The sequence below is a fragment of the Phyllostomus discolor genome, chromosome 4, assembly GCF_004126475.2.
Source record: "Phyllostomus discolor isolate MPI-MPIP mPhyDis1 chromosome 4, mPhyDis1.pri.v3, whole genome shotgun sequence".
Taxonomy (NCBI): Eukaryota; Metazoa; Chordata; class Mammalia; order Chiroptera; family Phyllostomidae; genus Phyllostomus; species Phyllostomus discolor.
Genome location: NC_040906.2, coordinates 143,720,055 through 143,726,323, shown reverse-complemented (window position 1 = coordinate 143,726,323; position 6,269 = coordinate 143,720,055). Strand labels below are relative to the sequence as shown.

General features: G+C 38.9%; 1 pseudogene; it reads right to left on the bottom strand.

Moving 5' to 3' along the window:
- Positions 1 to 357: 357 nt before the first annotated feature.
- Positions 358 to 2,148, bottom strand: LOC114493835 (annotated as a pseudogene).
- Positions 2,149 to 6,269: the final 4,121 nt, after the last annotated feature.

Sequence of the window (6,269 nt, the reverse complement as noted above, 5' to 3'; positions counted from 1 at the left end):
GTACCCTGACCAGGAATTGAACCAGACATCTTTCGGTTCACAGGGCAGCTTTTAACCCACTGAGTCACACCAGCTAGGGCTAAAAATAATCTTTATGTTTTAGAGCAGTTTGAATTTAAATAAAAGTTACAAAGAGAATACAGAGTTCCCATACACCCCACACTCAGTTTCCCTTACTGCTAACATCTCACATCAGTATGATGCCTTTGTCACAATTACTGAACTAATACTGCGTCAGTACTTTATTCATATTCCATTAGTTTTTACCTAATGTTCTTTCTCTGTTTCAGGGTCCCATCCTGGATACTATATTACTTTTGTTTTTTATGTCTTCTTCTTCTCTCTCTCTTTTTTCCTCACCTGCCAGTTTCCTTTTATTCCTCACAAATCCTGAGTCAGGTGTTGTGGTTCCTATTTTGCAGATAAGTAGATGGAATCACAGGTTCAGGTACATAGTTAAGGTCACAAAATTGGGAAGAGACTACACTGGGATTTTAACTGAAGTCCAAATTGGCTCCTAAGGCTTAGCTCTTACATGCTGTGCTGGGCTTCCTGGAGACAAGGTACAGCTCTGGTCCCTATAGGGCTCTCAGGCCTTCACCAGAGGCTGGGAGGCCTTCCAGAGGGTAGACAGCTGAGTATACACTGTGCCCCCACCTCAGTGCTCCTCTCCATAGTTTCCATTCATGTCCCCCACACAGGCCCAGGGTCCTCCTGGGGCTACATACCACTTGGAGTGGTCTTCTGTGGTATTGAAGGTGGGCCCAGCTGGGCCAGGGAAGGCTTCTGGGTTAGCCAAGAAGTAGCTGGGCCCCAGAGCCGCTGGACGGCAGGACGCCACTAGAGTGTTGTCAGAACTGGACCTGCAGATTGCTACCAAGGGCTTCTGCTTCTACCAACCAGCCAGAATATAGGTCATCTCCAAACCTTCCAAATTTGGCAAAGCTCTGTAAGATGGCCCCTGCCTTTGATGGGAGTGTTACACTGCTGTTCCAGGGTCTGTAGTGAGCATAGTAGCCCTTGACCACTTCCTCCAGGTCAGGTAATTTCTTGATGAAGACCCCTTCTAGTTTGTAGTCAGACACCTGGGGATAGGTGTAGTTGTCTACCGATCTTTGAGAACTGGTCAAGGGAAAAGACATGCAGAGTAGGGACAAAAGACATGCAAGGCAAAAGACAGATGGTCCTGAGGTGGCCATCTGTCTGCAGCACATGTAGGAAACCCAGGGACACTGTGCAGCAGCAAGAAGCCCCTTTCTTCCTCCAAGAGCAGTGCATTCTTCATGTGCCCCTGGTTAGAAGAGTTCTGCATCCTGACTTTGGTCATTGTAAAGTAGGTGAACTGACTGGTATTCCTGTATAGCAGCAGCAAGCTGTTCCTGCCTACAGCTCCCTCCAAGCTGTTGAAGGACCCTGTCCCATCATGCCAGACCCCTAAGCCTTCATCCAAATACTTGTAGCACAGCCATGTCTGACCCCCAGCACTCCTCTCCTAGAGGCCTGGCAGCTTGTAGACAAACCAGACCACAGGCTACCCCAGTCAATGAAGCAGGCCAGGGTCCCTGCAGGAACGCATAGCAGTGAAGTCAGGTGCAGCAGGCTCAGTATGGCCATAGGGTGGGACCACTAGATCAGGAGGTAGGCCAGGCTTGGTTCCTGGTGACTTACATTCCCCCAAACTTCCCTGGAAACCTGGGGCAGGACCCCACAGGATGGAAATTTCCCCCCTTTCATGTCTTCTTAGGTCTCTCTTGGTGATGACAGTTTCTTAAACCTCCCTAGCTTTTGATGACCTTGATAGTTTTGAGGAGTACTTGTTAGTTATCTTGTAAAATGTCCCTCAGTTGGCATTTACCTGATGTTTTTCACATGATCATACTGAGTTTATGGGTATGAGGAAGAAAGACCACAGTGGTAAAGTGCCATTTTCCTCAAAGCGGAACAAGGCTACATACTATCAACATTTCTTACCTTTGGTAATGTTGACCTTGATCACCTGGCTGAGGTAGTGTTTGTCAGATTCACCCACGGGAAAGTTACTCTTCCCGCTTCCCTTTCCACAGTGTGCTCTTTGGAAAGAAGTCTGTGTGCAGCCATTACTTAAGGAGTAGGGTGCTACACAATTATTTGGATTTCTTCTGCAAGGGATATTTACTTCTTCTTCCTCACTTATTACTTTATTCAATCATTTATTTATATAGTATGGACTCATGAATATTTATTTTATACTTTGGGTTACAATATAAAACTATTTTCTTGCACAACGTGTTTTAGCTTTGGGCATTGGAAGCTATTCCAGTTGTCTCCTTGCCATACCCACACCAATTTGTTTTGTTTTTTTTCTCTTTACTTTTGGATACTAAAGAATGTTCTGGGATCATCTTATGTACTTTCTGCCCCAGTCCCAGAATCAGTCACTTTTGCAAGGATCCCTGGTTACTTTGGAGAATAGTATGAGAAACCAAGTTCTGGATACTAAGTGTGCTCATTGCTGGTATGATGTCAATGACTCTCAGCCCTCTCAGCTGACAGAGCAAGAACATATATGTGCATACACTAATCTGTGTATATGCAAATATCTATAAATATATCTACATGTAACCAGCTCTATCTACATTAAAATAAACATGAGTTTATAATGGTATCTCTAACTTCTAATCTGTTAGCATAAACTTCCACTCCAACAGTGAGAAACCTGGCTCACACCATTTGCTACCCATTTACTTAATTGTTCAATTCCAGTGTATAGCTATAGCAATGTCAGGATTGTTGAACTGTACAGCTGTGGAAAGCAACTTTATCAACTAGTACACATTGCCTATGCATAGTTCCTTTTGCCTTTAGCCTTATAGACTCTACTCATTTCCAAATTTACTTAAGTCAGCAAGTTTTACCCTGGCCCTTTTCAGTGAGGTTGTTCCATACAGTTTATGTCACAATTAGATTCTTTTGTCACAGTCTATATTCCATCCTGAGATTTCCCAACCTCCTAAATGATTTTTTGAATTTTTCATTTATTAAGGCTCACTTTTGCTGCAAAGTTTTATAGGCTGTGAGATAGGAATTGTGTTATTTATACACCACTGCAGTGTCATGCAGAACAGCTTCGCTGCCCCACAAAATCTCCTGTACTAGACATAGCCAACCCCTTCCTGACTCCTTCAGCCCCGAAAGCATAGTCCTTTTACTGTCTCTATAGTTTTGCTTTTCCAGAAATGTCAAATGGAACCATACTAGTTTCTTTCACTTAGCAATATACTTTTAGCTATGTCTTTCATGGATTTATAGCTTATTTCTCTTTACTGCTGATTAATATTCAATGGTATGGATTTACCACAATTTCTTTTTATTAATCTACTGAGAACAATTTGGTTAATTTCAGCTTTTGGTGATTATGAGTAAAGCTGCTACACAGATCCCTGTGCAGCTTTTTGTGAACATGAGTTTTCAAATTAGTTGGGTTAGTATCCAGGAGCACAATTTCTGGATTGTTCAGTAAGACTATTTTTAGCATTATAAGAGACCGCCAAGCTGTCTTCCAAAGTGGCTGTACCAATTTGCATTCCTGATATTGGTGAATGAGAGTTCCTGTTGCTCTATAACCTCACCAGCATGGTATTGTCAGGGTTTTTTGGTTTTTGGTTGTCTCTCTTTTTTTTTTAGCCATTCTGACAGACAGTGGTATTTCACTGTTGTTTAAATTTGCAGTTCTCTAATGACAAGTGACATTGAGCAGCTTACATGGTCATTTGTATATTTTCTTTGGTAAGGTGTCTAGGTCTCTTAATTACACCTAAACTGAGTTGCTTTTTAAATTATTATTGAGTGTTAAGAGTTTGTATATTTTTGATACATGTCCTTTATGAAATAAGTGTTTTGCAAATATTTTCTCCAAGTCTGTTTTTTTTCATTCTTTGCATAGTGTTTCACAGAAAAGTTTTTAATTTTAATGATTTACCAGTTTATTTTCTTCCATGGATTGTGCCTTTGGTGTTGTATCTAAAAACTCATCACCAAAACCAAGGTCACCTACACTTTATCCTGTTTTCAATCAGGAGCTTTATTATTTTGCTCTTTACATTTAGGTTCATGACCCAATTTGAGCTAATTTTGGTGAAAGATGTATGGTCTCTATGTTTTTCTTTTTGTTTTGCATATGGGCACACAATTTCTACAGAACCATTTGTTGCAAAGACTACCTATTTTCCACTGAATTGCCTTTGGTCAAAGATCAGTTGACAATATATGTATGGGTTTTTTTCTGGATTCTATTTTTCCCCATTGTTCTGTGTGTCTATTCTTTACCCAATACCACACTGTCCTGATCACTGTAGTTTTAGAGCAAATCTTGAAATCAATTAGTTCTCCAATATTGTTCTTCTTCAGTATTATGTTAGCTATTCTAGGCCTTTTGAATTCCGTAAAAACTTAAGATTGTTAATATTCACTAACCAGATTTCTGGGATTTTGATTGGTATTGCACTGAATGTATAGATTAGGTTGGGAAGAATTGACATCTTAACAATAGTTAGTCTTCCAGTCAATGAACATGGAATATCATTTCTCTCCAATGATTTATTTCTTTTTTGATGTATTCCACCATGGTTGTGTAGTTTTTATATATAGATCTTGTTTATAATTTAGATTATATAACTAAGTTAAATTTACATCTAAGTATTTAATTTTCCTAGATGACATTGTAAATGGCATTATTTTTACATTTCAAATTCCAATTGTTCATTACTGGTAAAGCAATTGATTCTTGTATATTACCCTTTTATCCTAGGAACTTCCCGTATTCACTATTAGTTCCATGAGTTTTTTGTTGTTGATGATTCTTTCAGATTTTTCACATAGGTAATCATTAATAAGGACAGTTTTATTTCTTCTTTTCTAATCATACATTAATAAGCCATTTTTGTCTTATCACACTGGCTAGTACTTCCAGCACAATGTGGAATAGGTGTAGTGAGAGAGGATATCCTTCTCTTGTTTACCATTTTAGGGAAAAAGTGTTCAGTTTCTCATCTTTTTGTATGATGTTAGCTGTAGGTTATTTGTAGTGGTTCTTTATCAAGTTGAGGAAATTCCCTCTATTCCTTGTTTGCTAAGGGTTTTTGAAATTTTTGTTCGGTTATAGTTGTCCTCATTTTGCCCCATTACTCTCTTCTGCCCTACGCATCCCCACCACCCACCTGCAATCCTACCGCCTCCACCACCATTGTCTTTGTCCATGGGTCCTTTGTACATCTTCCTTGATGACACTTCTCCTTCTTTTCCCTGTTATCTCCCACTCTCCCAACCCCTCTGGTTACTGTCAGTTTGTTCTTTGTTTACATGTTATTGGTTCTATTTAGTTTGCTTATTTGTTTTGTTGATTATGGTCTACTTATAAGTAAGATCATATGGTATTTATCTTCTACTGCCTGGCTTATTTGCTAAAAGTTTTTATCATGAATAGATATTGGATTTGTCAAATGCCTTTTCTGTATCAGTTGGTAAGACCAATATGGTTTTTTTCCCTTTAGTTTGTTATGATGGATGACACTGATTTTTGAACATTGAGTCAGTTTTGCATAATTGGAATAAATCTCATGTGGCCTTAGTGTCTGATCATTTTTACACACTGTTGGATTCAATATGGTAATATTTTGTTGAAAAATTTTACATCTATATTTATTTGAGATTCTGGTCTGTAGTTTTCCTTTGTTGTAATGTGTTTGTCTGCTTTAGGTATTGGGGTAGTTGTGGCCTCATAAAGTGCATTAGAAAGTTTTCCCTCTGATTGTATTTTCTGGAGGAGATTGTAAAGAATTGGTATCATTCCTCCTTAAATGTTTGGTAGAATTTACAATAAAACCATCTAGGACTGGGTGCTTTCTCTTTTGGAAAGTTAGTATATTTTTGCCAATATATCTCCTAAGGCAAGGGAAATAAAGGAAAAAATAAACAAATGGGACTACATCAAATTAAAAAAGCATCTGCACTTCTAAAGAAACTGTCATCAAAATGAAAAGGGAACAGACTGTATGGGAGAACATATAGGTCAATGACACATGGGACAAGGGTTTAATCTCTAAAATGTATAAAGAACTCATATGACTCAACATCAGGAAGACAAACAATCCAATTAAAAAATGGGCAAAGGACCTGAATAGACACTTCTCCAAGGAGGACATATAGAGGGCCCATAGACATATGAAGAGATGTTCAACATCACTAGCAAATTCAAAACACAATGAGATACCACTTCATACCTGTCAGAATGG